General features: G+C 45.7%; 1 protein-coding gene across 4 annotated transcripts in view; it reads right to left on the bottom strand.

Moving 5' to 3' along the window:
- The window catches only part of TEAD1 (TEA domain transcription factor 1), a 153,205-nt gene extending 148,582 nt beyond the window's left edge, over window positions 1-4,623 (bottom strand). For 3 of the 4 annotated variants that reach the window (XM_041423220.1, XM_041423223.1, XM_041423222.1), the window contains exons 1-2: window positions 4,391-4,623; window positions 3,683-3,823 (exon numbers count right to left, since the gene is read on the bottom strand). The gene's annotated coding sequence lies outside the window, so the exon portion shown is untranslated. The remainder of the gene's footprint in view (window positions 1-3,682; window positions 3,824-4,390) is intronic. The other variant, XM_041423221.1, reaches the window with a different exon arrangement.
- Window positions 4,624-14,291: the final 9,668 nt, after the last annotated feature.

Here is a 14,291-nt window from a genome sequence, read left to right as displayed (position 1 = left end):
ACAGATCTGAGGAGCAGATTTGAAGTTGCTGCCTCAAAGGACTTAAGTCTGCAACTTTTCACTCTCTTCTGTTTTGGAAATGAGCAATCATTAAAACCAAACACGAAATTATTCCAGGAAATATTATGCCATCCTTGTTCCACTTGCAAAAGTCAAAAAGAGTTTTGTCCAAGAACAGAGAGCAAGATACGGTCATAAAGTGGGAATTTACTGCAAAGATTTTTTTCCTAAAAGTGTGTCTTCAGCACAGCTTAGTGTCAGTTGGCTTTGCAATTAATAATGCCATTCATCTGCTCATATATCACAGGATGCCTTTTCAATTACACAGCACTTGCACAAACTGCCACAAAACCTGTAACAGCCCTTGCTTGCAGCAAGATGATTTACCTCCTGAAAGTCCTAAAATTTTGTTGAGATTCAAATCATTCCTTAACAGTAAAGGAGTGCAGTTCAGGAATATAAAACATCCCTGCTCACGGCAAGCGCTAATGGCAAAGCGCAACACGGCGACACAACAGAAATTAAACCTCAGGTCCCAGAAAAAGGGATTATTTCTCTCATGAAAAGGTAGGTCCCTCTGATGAGCTGGGGACTTCAAAATCATTTTTAAAGGGCCAATTTGCACCCTCATTACAGCCAATGTAATCCAGCAACAGGCCGTATGAAGCTGATGGAATTAACCTGAACTTAGACCAGGTTTCTAAGAAGTCAGCCCTCGCCTCATATTTGCACATGCTATGAATAAGAGCCCAAATGGAATGAATCATCAGCTGTTAATAGAAATTTGCCTTCAAGTCTTAGGCAGATTACAAGTTAAGCAGAACATAAGCCCCGAGCAGAAATTTGAAAAAGTGTGGCAAATCAATATTCTTTTAAATCAAAGATGTCCTTCTTTAGACATCAAATATCACACTAACCGTGGACATAAAGCATATGCTCTAAATACCTTAGTGTTTGATCCAGCAAATGTTTATTCCTATGAGTCATCCTGGTCACTTTAACCTGAGCAAGGATTGGATCCAGCCAATAGTTTCTTCTTAAATAAATGAAATCACTACAGAAAGACATCTTTTAAACCACCTCCAGAGGGGTTAATATTAACGACATGAAGAAATACCAGCTAGAATGGGCGATGTGCGTATACATATATATATATATATTTATATATATATGTGGCGTGTTTCCAGTAAGAAACCAAGTGCTCATAACAGGTTTGAAGGTAACTTTCTTCCAAACACACACATCCCTAACTGTACAGTAAATCTGCATGTTTTGGGAACAGTCTTAGGCACCTTCTAATAAAATGAGATTACTTCTGGTGAATTTCTTCCAGCAGTGTAATCATCCTTCTTTACAGACTGAAAACTGACAGCTGTATCGTAATACACAATTGCATGTTTTTACCTTTGACTTTTTTTCAAGTGAAAGATGCCAGTATTTCTCTATAGCTCCCAAAGTTTTTATTCTGTATTGCCTGTACTGTACCTTGATAGTTTGCTTACAATATTATCACAAAGGCAGCTTAAACAGAAAGAAGGAAGAAATGGGTTTTTTTTCCTCAGCATGTGACTCAACTGAACTTTTTCAGGCATGGACAAACAAAGCCCAGAAACCACTTTAACAATACCCAAAACCACTACAAGGTCCAGCAGCAGCAACAACAACAAAAACCCACCGGTTCCAAGTGACACCAAACACACTACACACATGCTCACACATCCCAGCACGCTATCATTGCTCAGCTGGACACTCACGGCCGGGGCTACATCGCAATTAAGTTTCTTTTCTAGCTGTTTAATTAAAACTCCTTTAAGCGCACTCTGTCTTTACCAAGACTCCTGTCAAATCAACATTTTTCCTTGGCTTCAGTGCTCCTGTACACCTCCCTCAGCACCGACTAAGAAACTGTGGAGAATATAAAACCACAATCTGAACCTCAGGAGCCGTTGTTCCACTCTCCTGGCTGACAAGGCCAATAATATTTACTTCACCAAAGCGGCGTAAACAGGATGGATGCTCAAAATACATTGAACGTGTTTAGCAAGAAAGTACTTTCCAAAGGTATTTCTAGATTGCTAAGAAGAAAAATTGAAAGAAATCCTTTGCATCCAAAATTTCTGCTTGGTCAGCTGATAAAAACCTGGAGCAAAGAAAATGCAGAATTATCCCTACTGGTACAGGAAACGCTTTATGGCCTAGTTAAACACCAGTGCAGCGTGAAAAGATGTGTTTTCACACAAAGGTGAAAAAATAAATGCACCTCTAAATGTTTACCCTTCATGAAAATAATTTCAAAAGTGGATTTTAAAAACTTGCAACTTCAGAACGTGATCCAAATATAAAATCTTAAGTTTTGTGTTTCAAGAACATCCACTGTATTAATTCCTGTATTTCTATTCCCAAATAAAGTGTGTGTGCGTGCGTATGTGTGTATATAAAAATACATATGTTCACATACAAACAAACATGCAAGCTTCCCTCCCACCCCCAGAAGTAATTTAATATCCAGGTCTGTGTCATTTTTAACAGCACCATCTTACCATCAGTACAATCTAATATTCTGTAATGGTATTCCCCAACTATTTATAGAGATAGAATACATCATACATTACAGACACACATTTCCAATCTAGGGTTGTAAGAAGAACCCTACATAATTTTAAATTAAGTCCTAATGTAATTATAATCATTTCTGTTTTCATATTCAATTGCAGGTAGCACGTAGTTATTTACATGAATTTTCCTCTTAGAGGCATTCCCACAGAGATTTCCATATTAGATGTGCTGCAGAATAACTGAGCATGCAGCCAGGCAGAGCAGCATGCTATCCATACAGCTCCCAACTTTGCCCTTACCCAGCTCTGTAAAACCGCTAACCTGCAAGATTGCATTTCCAAACTTTATCAGCACAAAGAGAAAGCAAATATGCTCCTGCTAATACAGGAATACAGCTGCAGATGTGCTTTTTCTCCCTGAGGCTCTGCCATTTCGGCTTACATTTCTTATATACGCTATTTTAACTCAGAAAACACCGGTACAATCTGATGTTTCTTGCCCTTTCTTGCCTAGAGAGGAGCAGTTAAAAAAACACTGGGAGCCATTTACATTCAGAGAGCGCAGGGCAGAACTGCTCCCTAACTTGCCAGCACTTCTGGAGGTCACTTTTCATTTCTTCGTATCAAAGGCAGGCACTTGTTTCTAATAAGTTAACAGCTCTCCTGAGAAACGTGGGTGGCTGGTATTTCATTGTTTCATAAATATTTTTACACTGGTAACACCGTTCAACTTAAAACAGATTTCAAGAGGAGAAAAATCACGACTAGCACCGTGCTCAAGAGGCAGGAGCGCAAACTTTTTTCCTTGGTGAAAACAGAGATATTTCCCCCCTCCTCCTCTGGCTTTATTTCGCCTCGCTGTTTTTGTTTGGTTGTGTGGAGGGGGCCGCTTTGTTTTAATTTGGGTACAAAAGGCGCACTGTATAAGTTTTCCCTCCCCCTTGGAAGTGTACTTCCTTTGAAAGCGCTCCTCCGCGAACAAAGGCTGCCACCGGCCCTCCGCACCAGCGCCGGGGACAGCTGTGCGATGGAGCTCTGCAAAACCTCGCCGAGAAACGAAAAAAAAATTTAAAAAAAAATTTTAAAAACCAAAAAAAAACCAAAAACAAAAACCTTGCGGTTCCTACCGAAAGGAAGTTTTCCAGTGACAATCTCCTCGGTGTTGCTGTAACTGCGACTTTGTCTTTTTTGGATACAATGTTTCTGCTGACTCCCGAAAATTTTCCACTTGAATGTGCAATTAACCAGCAGCGGCGGCAGCAGCAGCTCTGGAGAAGGAGAAGCAGCAGCGAAAAAGGACATTCCTTCTTTCATCTTTTAGAGGAAAACAAGCGAGGGGAGGGAGGCAAAGCCGGGGGCAGCGCGGCGAGCGGAGCTCCGCGCCAGGCCGGGCCGCCGGGGGATGGCTGCTGAGCGCTGCCCGGTAAAACTCCCGGCTTGCGTGCTTCCCCGCGGGGAAAAAAAAAAAAAAAAAAAAAACAAAAACCAAACCAACAAAATATGTGAGAAATGCCAAGGATCGGTGCGCGCGTGTGCGAGGGGGAGAGCCTGTGTGTGTGAGAGTGAGTGAGTGAGTGAGTGCGAGCGGCGTGTGAGCGCGCCCGGTGCCGGGCGGTGACTCAGGCCAGGAGTGCGAGCGGCGGCGCGGGGGAGCGGAGCGGAGCGGGGCGGGCGGCAGCGCCTGTTGCAGCTCCGGCCGCGGCCCCGCAGCGCCACAACTCCGCGGCGAGCAACTTCTCCCTCCGCCGCGGCCCCCGGCCCGCCTGCCCCGGCACCTGCGGGGGCGCCGGCCCCCCCCGGGCCGCCCCCGGCCGGGACGGGCCCCCCCCGCTTACCTCCGCGCCGCGGCCCCCTCCGCGCACCGCCAGCGCGCCGCGCTCCGACGGCAAAACTTCGCCCGCCGCCCCCGGGCCGCCCCGGCTATTTATGGCCCCGCGCCTATTTTTAATCCGCCGCTTGGCTATTTATACCGCGGCCGTAGGTTGCCGCGGGCCGGCGGACGGAGCCCTCGGAGGATGAGTTGCTGCCCGGCCGGCGGCGGGGCGGGCCGGGCTCCCGGCCGGGCTGCGCGGCGCCAGCGATGCGAGGAATGCGCGGAATGAGGGGAGGAATGAAATGAACGCGGGAGCGGGGCGGCCGCGGGGCTCCCCGTCCCCGTCCCGCACGCCCCGCGGTGCGGCGCCGGCCCGTCCGCAGCTCGGCGCGCGGTGCTGTGAAACAGAGCTGCGAGGGATGCGCGGGATGGGGCTCTGCCCTGGGGAGCGGACGGGGAGGCTCCCCGGGGAAGCTCGGTGTGCACACGCTCACATCCGACCCCCGGGTGCACTGCAAAGCCCCGTGCAAACCATAGGAAACGGAGGTCTGTGTCCAAAAGGCCCAACGGAGCCCTACAGCATGGGATGAGGAGACATCACACCCCAAATTGACATGGACATAGCATGTAAACTCACCCTCAGTCCGGATCCTGACCTTTCTCACAAAACTGTCCCCAGATCCAGATTTCACAATGCACCACCCCAAATGAGTGAGCCCGAGTGCCACTGGACTATCTGTACCCCCCTTGTCTTGTGCAACCCATCCCCCAGAAGCGCTCCTCAAGCAGCATCACAGGCACGTCTCCTTCGGCTAACAATCCGCTACCTTATGGAAATAATTGCAGGGAAGGCACAGCTGTTGTTCTTGTGACAATTCCTATTTGCATAAGCAAAACGGATAACTGGACACCTTGGTGTTCGTGAAATAAATTGCCTACTTTGATGTGCAAACACACATTTCTACCCACCTTTGAAAGTTTGCCCAGCAGGGCTACCACGTTTGGAGCGATCACAAAAATCACGTTACAGCCTCAGAGGAGCAATGTGTTGGCATCACCAGGCGGCGTTTACGCGTTCACACCGCACCTAAGTTCGTGATACGCCGGTGGAATCCTCAATAAATGCCCTGTGTGTTAATTTTTTGCAACTTTGAGAAGGGATGCCCAGCGTGGCGTTCTGGGAATGCCAGGAACGTGCTTGTCCCCCTGCTTTCCCAGTACCAGTCCTGTGAGACAGCCACGCTGTTAACAGACATCCTTGCAGCCTGTGGCTGACCCCAGAGGCTCTCGAAAAGGAGCCACTTGAAGCTCACATTGCAATTTTCAGGGAGGCTGCAGCTATTTTTTTACCTTTGTAGAGCAGGCACAGAGTGTGCATGAGGGGCAGAAGGTGCAGGGCTCCCACTGGTCACACACATGACACTGACTGAAACCTGCCAAAACCTGCAGAAAAGTCTGCAACGAGTAACAGTATCAAACAAAGCCAGAGTCTGAGCAGGTCTTGGTCAAAGGCCTGTGAGAATGCAAAAACAAATGTATTTTAGGATATTTTTTCCCCTACACCATTCCACTCTGGCTGAAAAATTTCTTCCCCAGAACAGGCTACAAGAAACTGCTTCACACATGTGAATGTGTGCAGAATGTCTTTTCTCTCCAACTCCTTTCCAAATAGCTCTGGCAATATTGTCTAATAAGTGTCTGAGTGCTGCACAATTGATAAAATTCAATCACTTTGCAGATGTCTGCACAAAAGCCATAGTCTCCTGAGTGCACTTAAAGATTACCAACTCTTTTCCAATGTTGGAAAAGAAAAATGGGACAAAACATTGCCCCCCAACACCTATAACATAGATTTTTTAATTTAGTCACTAGGCTTTAAACTCCCTCTGTTATGCTCACTGCAAAAACAGAAATGTGAAATGTCTTTAAATAAATGTGATTTTTTTTTTCCCATAAGGCATGCAGAGGAAGTACCAAGAATCCTGACTCTTAAATTCCATGCATGTGCAGGCCCAAAAGTTATCACAGCTCTGTACATGTGGAGGGAGAGCAGCTAATCTTTGGACAATGGATAAGTAGAGTTTGGAAACTTCTTACCTATAGCAGTTCTCACAAATGTAAGTAATGCAAATTTTGCCGGATCATTTTCTCCTTGTGGAAAAGAAACAAAAAAAGAAGATTGCTTCTGCAGCCATCACTGTGGGTGGACACAAATCAGACTCAAACAAGGTTGTAGCTGTTTGCTGTATCTGCAGACAGACAGTTCACTTTTGCAATTCAGAATTCAAAAGAATTGTGGGAGAATAATTAAATTTACCTGATGCCTCCATATTTTCCTGTTAACTGCAAGCAGCAGGGAAGGCTCAGCCAATTCTGTCTATTTCCCAGGTTCTGAAGTTTTCTGTTAGTGTCCTTCAGAGGAAGAAATTCTCCCGTGGAAGAAAGGCAAAAACAAATGCTTAGGGAAGACAGGAAGGCTTCCACTGGCACAATGTAAAGGTTCATCCACAATCCGCAGTTTTCAGCTCAGTGCTGGCTCCTGACAATGTCTCGCTCCCAGGCTCTGCACACAGCAATGAAACCACCAAAGCTGGGGCCAGGGTGAACAGCAGACTGGCATGGTGACTAAACCTCAGCCCTCGAGAAGCACAGCCAGCAAGCTCCAGACAAAACCCAGGTCCTCTGAGCACTGAGGGAGGGAAATTCGGTCAGGCAAGGATCTCTCTTGCCTCCTGGCTGGTGTACCCTGGAGATTATCCTGTCGTGCCACACCACACTGGCAGTCACTTCAAAAAACACATACCTGGAATGCCCGTGACGTTCTGACAGGAAAAACAAAAGGTGTGTTGGGGAGAGAGAGATCTGCGCATTTTGACAGATGCTAAAGCCAAGGTAAAAGAACATCAGGATCAGCCAGCCCGTCAGTCCAGCCACTGTCTCCGTGCCAGGGGAGGCTTGGGAGGCCCGATGGATAAAGAGGGAAAGTACACTGGCAGCACACTCACAGACAGAAATTTGATGAATTGCCTGGCCTCTGTTTATTGATGAATGGCTTCTTCAGGCACACAGGTGCGCTGAGAATCACAAAAGCTGCAGAAAACAAAGGGACATTGGGACAAGCCCAGGCAGGGGCATTTCCTGGGGACAAATGCTTATCTCAGCTAGAAGTGGGGAATATGTGAAAATGTGGTAAGAAAGGGAAAGAATGGGATTCAAGAGACAGTCCAATAAAAGGACTTCAGGGAGAGAGACTGGGGAAAGAGGAAAGACAGAGGACTGAGGAGAGAAAGTGAGAACAATTTTAGAAACTACAGAAAGAAGACAGGCAAAATGAAAGAAAGTTTTAAGGGGTTGATAAAAATGGAGAAAGGAAAATCTGAAAAAGACAAGGAATTGATGGAGCAGAAAGAACAGCTGAAAGGAAACCAGCTGGGAGAGCAAGGGAGACTGTAGTTCAGGAGAAGAATAGGAAGTAGCAGAAACAGGAGACAACAGTGAGGAAAGGGAATTAGCTCCACCACGGAAGGAGTAAGGTAAGGGAGGACAGAAAAGGCAAGCAAAAGAATTAGAGAATAAAGGTCTGCAGCACTATCAAGTCTTGCGTTTGCCAGTGAAAGACTGTTTAGAGCGCAGACCCTATTGAGTCTGGGGCAGAGGCAAGTGTGAACATGCTTGGAGATAAGGTGGAGGCTGGACTGTGCCTTACATATAGGAACCACTTCTGTCTTTATTAGAGACTGCTGATAGCAGGGGGCACTGGGTACAGCGAGCACGACTCACACATTTCAGCCCAGCCACCCAAAACCAGAGGGTGCTTTCAAGTCTCCAGGAGATGAAACAGCACCCAAAGACACAGGGTTAACTGAATTCCTTGCTTACTCTAGGAATGAGTAAACTCTCATCTGCCTAGAGAGCTGGCTGATGAAAACAAGATGGACTTTGCAAATTCTAGATCCAGAGCCCGTTTTGGGCTTGGAATGAACCTGAAAGCTCAACAACACTGGGATTCGGTGTTTTGGTTACAAACACTGCAAGAATTTTAAAACTTTGTATTTGGACTGCAGTTCAGATTAGGAAAAATGGTAATCTCAGGAAGTGCTTAAAGTACTGCATAGATTAGGATTAATCTATAGTGTGCAAAGAATTAAATACCCAAATCAATGTGCTGCTGAACATTGCTGTGGGGAGGCTGCAATGTAATGGAACAGAGCTCTCCATGTTACAAACCTAGCTGCTGAGCTTTGTAAAGCAGCAGACAGCGTAAAGAATGAAAACAAATAACAATTTAATAATGAATTACAATAATTGAGTCAAGAGGAAGCCAGGACATGAACCACGGCCTCAGAGCCCAACTGAGTTAAAATAGTACAGAGAGTGGAAATATATAATTTCAGACAATCCTGGGTGCTTATTTCTAAAGGTGAACTGAGAGCTTTTTGAAATGACACGACCAGAGTGCAATACAGGGCTGTGTATTTCTGTCATTGATGAAATCACTAACACCAAAATGGGGTGGCTCTCATCCTGCTTTAGTGAAAACAATGTGGTCACAGCAGCCCCTTCCTTCTCCTGATAGCAATAATTCCCAGTGCCACTGATTGAAATAAATTGCTGTCGAAGCCACTTGTGTGGTTGGGCTTTTAAAAATATATGTTGCACTACAAATTTCATGGTGTTACTGTCCTTTTGTGCTGGGAGAGAAAAAAAAAGGGGAAAAAATGCCATTCAAATTCCCAAAGTATCTCTTTGATTATAAAAATTTCAGGTTTATGAGCATTTCTCAGCCTGCTTAATATGCAAATGGCATATTTTGCTCTCTCCCTTCACTTCAGCCTAGATTTCTAATGGTGTTCAGATGTCTGATGTTAGGTGCAGGTATTTTTAATCCTCTTCAGTATCTAAGTACCTAATTTATTTTGGTTTCACTGGAGTTTAGGTGGGAATTCTATTCTGGGTATTCTTCAGGCTTAGCTAGACACACGAACAATAATAATAATAATAGTACAAATAGCAATAAAAATAACAGTAACTATAATAATGAAAGATACCTTAATGCTTATGTTAACCACTGAGGTACCCTTAGAGGCTTCCTTTGGCTCATGGTTGAAATCTACATCCAAGGAATATTTCAGAGCCCTTGAAAGCACCAGCTGCTGCGAGATCTGCTGCACAAGGTCGTCCCCAAGCATCCCCTTAGCTCACCAAAATGACTCCACAGGTGACTTCTGCAGGCAGGGGCATTCTGCCATCTCGACACAAGAAATGGAAGAGGTTTCACTCGAGAAAGTGCCAGGCAGCCTCACCAGGGACATGATGTGATCCTGTCACACCAAAAGCAGCAGACACAGACTCCCCTGGTTCTGCTTCACCTAATCCCTGGAAATGGGAAGGGAGAACTTGCCATATGTTAGGAAAGGCTACCAAAACCAGTGGACCACAAGTGACAGTGTCTAAAGTGGAAACAAACTGTCCTAGACATGAAAGAATTGTTTAACAGTCCTTATCCATACAAAACCCAAAGTGTCACTGGAAGTTCTGATAAATACAAACTTCATGTGAGTGACAGGGGTACCCAGTATATGATCAAGGCAGGGAGGACAGATTGCACACTGGAGGCACAACTGGAATACTGTCCTTATTTTACACTAGTTTTTCCATTTCTCCACTCATGCTGCAGGTAAAATCACACATGGTAAATAAAATTTAGAGAAAACAGAAGTGAGAAGGTCTGAGCTCTGCAGAGGTGTTAAGGGCGATGCTGCTAGGAAGGAAGAAGCCAGAAGATATCTGTCCTCTTGTCACACAGTCTTCTCTGCCATCTGCATAATGAGACTTGCAAAAAGCACCCGAGTTTCTCACACTTCATTTTTTTCTCAGTGTGTTTTCTTCTGCTCTGATAAAATACAAACCTGTTCCAGACACCTGCAAAGCTCAGGGTTTGTTCAGAACAGAGCAGGGGAGCTGAGAGAGCATGGCTCCAGTTCTCAGGCAGTACAAAACTAGCAGGATTCTGTCTTTCCACTTTCCAAGGGGGAAAGAGGGAGAGGAGAGGCAAAGGAAAGGGACTCTTACAAGAATATATTCCCATTTCCTGTTAGACTCAACTTTTTAGATGTTCAAGTGAGTATAAAAGGAAATCTAAAGAGATGTAATCCATTCCCTACTGCAACTAATCCTTGAAGGCCAGGTTTACATGGCTTTTTTTTTGGTAGGAAAATGACAAAGAGTAATTTGCAGTCGATTGGTAATGAAAGAAGAAAAAATTACCTAAAGCTGCTGGAAAATCGTAATGGTGTGTGGGTATGCAGTTAGATGGGCTCACCTCAGAGGGAGGAGAAGCACGGAGCCCAGTTTCTGGAATGGCTGTTACAGAAACTGTAGCAGTAAATATCACCATGTAAATCCCGACCTTTCCTCATCCCTCCCGGGGGGAGCCACAACTGCTTTTCATCTTGCCGGTATTTAGGAAGACAGTTTAGAAGCAGGGAGAAAAAAGAGTCAGCTGAAGATGTAGGAGCCACGGGGGCTAGCTGAATAGGATCATCAAAACAAGATCCCCTCTTTTTTATTTCAGCATCAGACTGTCTCTTCTCTCACTGCTTCTTCTGTCGTGCTCCAGAAATGACAAATAGTAACTGGACAGACAGTGTTACTTGAAATTAATACAGCAGTCTAATGCATTTAAGATTCAGAATTTTGCAACTTTGCGAGCTCCAGTGGATAGAGTGGCTGCTGTGAAGCTTAAGCCCGAGCGCAAATGCTCTCTTTGTTCTGGCCTTTCTGCTCCCGTGCTCATGGTGTGTTACATCTCCTCGAGAGCCAGTCAGGACACTCTGCCAGGGCTTGGAGCAGTCCATGGAAGTGAGGGACTGCCCCAAAGCAGCGTCCTGCAGGAAGAGCAATGCCCTCAGCCCTGGGGAAAGCCGTGCAGCCTGGATGGCCAGGCTTTGTCAGCAGGAGCACAGGGATGGGTCCCGCTGCTCAGCGAATGCTCCCAGCCCAGGGCACAGTGGTGGCACAGGTGAGTGGGACACACTCACACCTGCGAGTCACAGGCCCTCCAGGTGGTCATTAGAGAGCTGGGCAGAGGAGTGCCAAACAATGGGATGATGTAATGGACAAATGTTTATCATAAACATAGAGAATCCTGACCTCGTTTCACGTGTGATTTCTTCTTAGGTGACCTCACAAGCCCTGTTACTCCACCACCTCCACAGCCTTGTCTGTTTGTTGTTTCTTTTACCCTCTAGATCCTGACGAAATTAATTTGTTATTATTCATAATCAGTCCCAGATGGATGATAACTGTCAGCATTTTCCAACTGCATTAACATTTGTCATTTTCAAAGCACTCTGTTCACATAAAGCAGTTCATCCTCACACCACCCTGTGCCCTAAGCATTAGTATTTCCATTTTACCAACTGCAAATTGTAACGGGGAGTCCGAGCAATCCTCACAGTAGCTAAGGTAACAGCAAATTCAGTACCATCCAAATATACCTGTAGCACATCAAACTTTCCTAACACAAGCACACACACAACACTGTAATTTTTCTTTCTTATTTACATACAAAAATCCTCTCAGCTCTGGTAGTTCTTCCAGCTTGCTGGTCTCTAGTAGAGTTGAAGAGCCAAGCTCCCAACCATTCCACAAAACAGGTTCCAAAACACTCTAAATGAGTACAACTTTTTTGTGCCTTAAGATGTTCTATCCCAAATGTATTCCAGGTACAACCAATAGTTTTTAAAAGTCATCTTTCTAATTTATTCACTTACTACAAGGTCACAGAGTCATCTAAATTCCTTGTGGGTACAGAACTGAGGTTCACTGAAAATCAGGCCCCAGCTGAGCTTTGGTGAATTTTTAAAGTAAGCAATTAAATGGCTTGTAAAAGAGAGGTATTTCCAAGCTGACATCAGTAACTCTTGGAAAGAACTGAAACTCAGAGGAGCTGTGTTCTCAGTTGCAGTAGTGCACTCAGCAATATGAAACTCTTTCCAAGCACATGCAGTGGGGAGTAGTTTGATTTATTAATAATAAATAATATTAATAATAATGGCCTTACATACACAGCTGTAGGCAGGTGAAGGCTTTGGAGTCACTTTCAGCAGCCAAAGGCAAGTAAAGAAGAAACCCTGGCTAGTAGTTAGACAAGATTTGACGCCTGTAACCCCTTCCTTGGGCAGTGTTTCCTCCTCTAATCCAAAGGGCAGTGGTACCTGCCAGAACACCCCCTGCCACCCCTCAGCACAAAATCTTCTGTGACCCCTCTGCTCATGCGAGTCCTTCACCAAACAATTCCCTGAATAAAACCCCACAGAAGCACCTTTTTTTTTTCATGGAAATATCCTTTCCTTCATTCCTTTCACAAATGTTTCCCTGCATGGCCTGTGTGACCCGGAGCTGGTGCTCTTTAGGATAAACCTCGCCCTGCCCGACGCTTTCGAGTGGGACAATGCTTGGGAAGAGGCAGGAGCCCCACAGTGAGGCTCAGCACAGGTAAATGAGAGCTGAAAGGGAAATCCTGAGCAAAGCATTTGGAGGCCTGCCTTCTGTCAGGATAAAGACACTTGTGTGGCACAAAGGGAGGTGTTGTCCTGCTGTGAGTGGGGCCCGGTGGGCTCTGCTGAGGGTGGGTGTCTCTGATCCGCCTGTCACACTGACAGATGGCTCCGTGCTTCACAGAGAGGAAGCAGGGGACATTGCCATCCACTTCCTTGCAGCGAGGCAGCTAAGCTTCAGTCCACTCAGCACAGAAGGAAAATCAAGTTTAATGTCCTCCTCTGCCTGAGGTAAGTCCGTTCCTCCAAGCCCCATGGAGGGAGCACTGCCTCGCAGGAGGCAGAGCAGCAGCTCTCCTTCAGAGATATCAGTTGCATTTCACTGTGCTCCTGGCAGAAGAAAGCAGTGGGTTTCTCCCAGAATTTCTGTGCAAGATTAGTATTATATCCAAGAGAGGATATTGTCCCTTAAACTGGGAGCTGAAATGGGATATAATCTCCCCTTTCCATGGGACCAGGAGCACGGCCACCAGTGGACCTTTCAGAGAGGTAAGGGGGCTCCGTCCGTTGTGTAACCTCAGCACAGCCTGGGAAAAATGTACTTGTTGGCTTCATCTGGACTGGAATTAGGCATTAATGTACCTCTGCATTGTAACCCCTGTTCACTCTGCTCCCTTTTGCAATAAAAGAATTAAAGGTTGAAAAAGGGCCAGAGGCAATGGGAAATCTAAAGCCAGTTGGAAGGAACCACTGCTCAGAAGGAGCACTCATTGACTTTACCTTCTCAGTCCCTGTGCTGGGCTCCTTCTAACCAGGCATCATGGGGAAACAGTGGGGAAAATAAACTTCATGGGATGGAGTTGTTTTAGTAACACATCAACATAAACATCCTACTCATGTGAAACACTGCCCATACCTCCTTGCTCTGTTTTCTTTTCTTTTCTCTGGGTGACTGTTGTCTAACCTGCCTCATTAATTCAGGGCAATAGAAAACAGTAAGTAAAAACAGTTTGTTTTAGACCTGGGCTTGTTCTGCTGCCCACGTTTGAAGGGTTTGTGGCTATTTACCAACATCTGATGAGCACTGGCTCAGAAATGTGAGCAGTGGCTTAGCAAGGCAATGCACATCAGCTGAGCTATGGCTGCTCAGTTATGTCAGAGCTTTCCATGGCATCCACGTGAATGCTGCAAACAGGGAATGAATCTGGCATCCAGGCTGCACCACTGGGGAGGGACTTCTATTTCCGCCTAGTTTTTAATCTCCAAAAGCATGAAAAGATCCATTAAAGTGTGGCAAACGGACGACACGTGCTGTGCTCTTCTGGGGCACCACACTAACAACTGATGGCTTATGTTATTGGGGAGGAGGAGAGTTGAGCTATTAAAAACCTAATTTACGTCTCTTTCTTCAGCATGTGACTC

The sequence above is a fragment of the Onychostruthus taczanowskii genome, unplaced genomic scaffold, assembly GCF_017590055.1.
Source record: "Onychostruthus taczanowskii isolate IOZ18803 unplaced genomic scaffold, ASM1759005v1 scaffold76, whole genome shotgun sequence".
In the NCBI taxonomy this organism is placed as follows: Eukaryota; Metazoa; Chordata; class Aves; order Passeriformes; family Passeridae; genus Onychostruthus; species Onychostruthus taczanowskii.
This window is presented reverse-complemented; position numbering and strand designations above follow the sequence as displayed.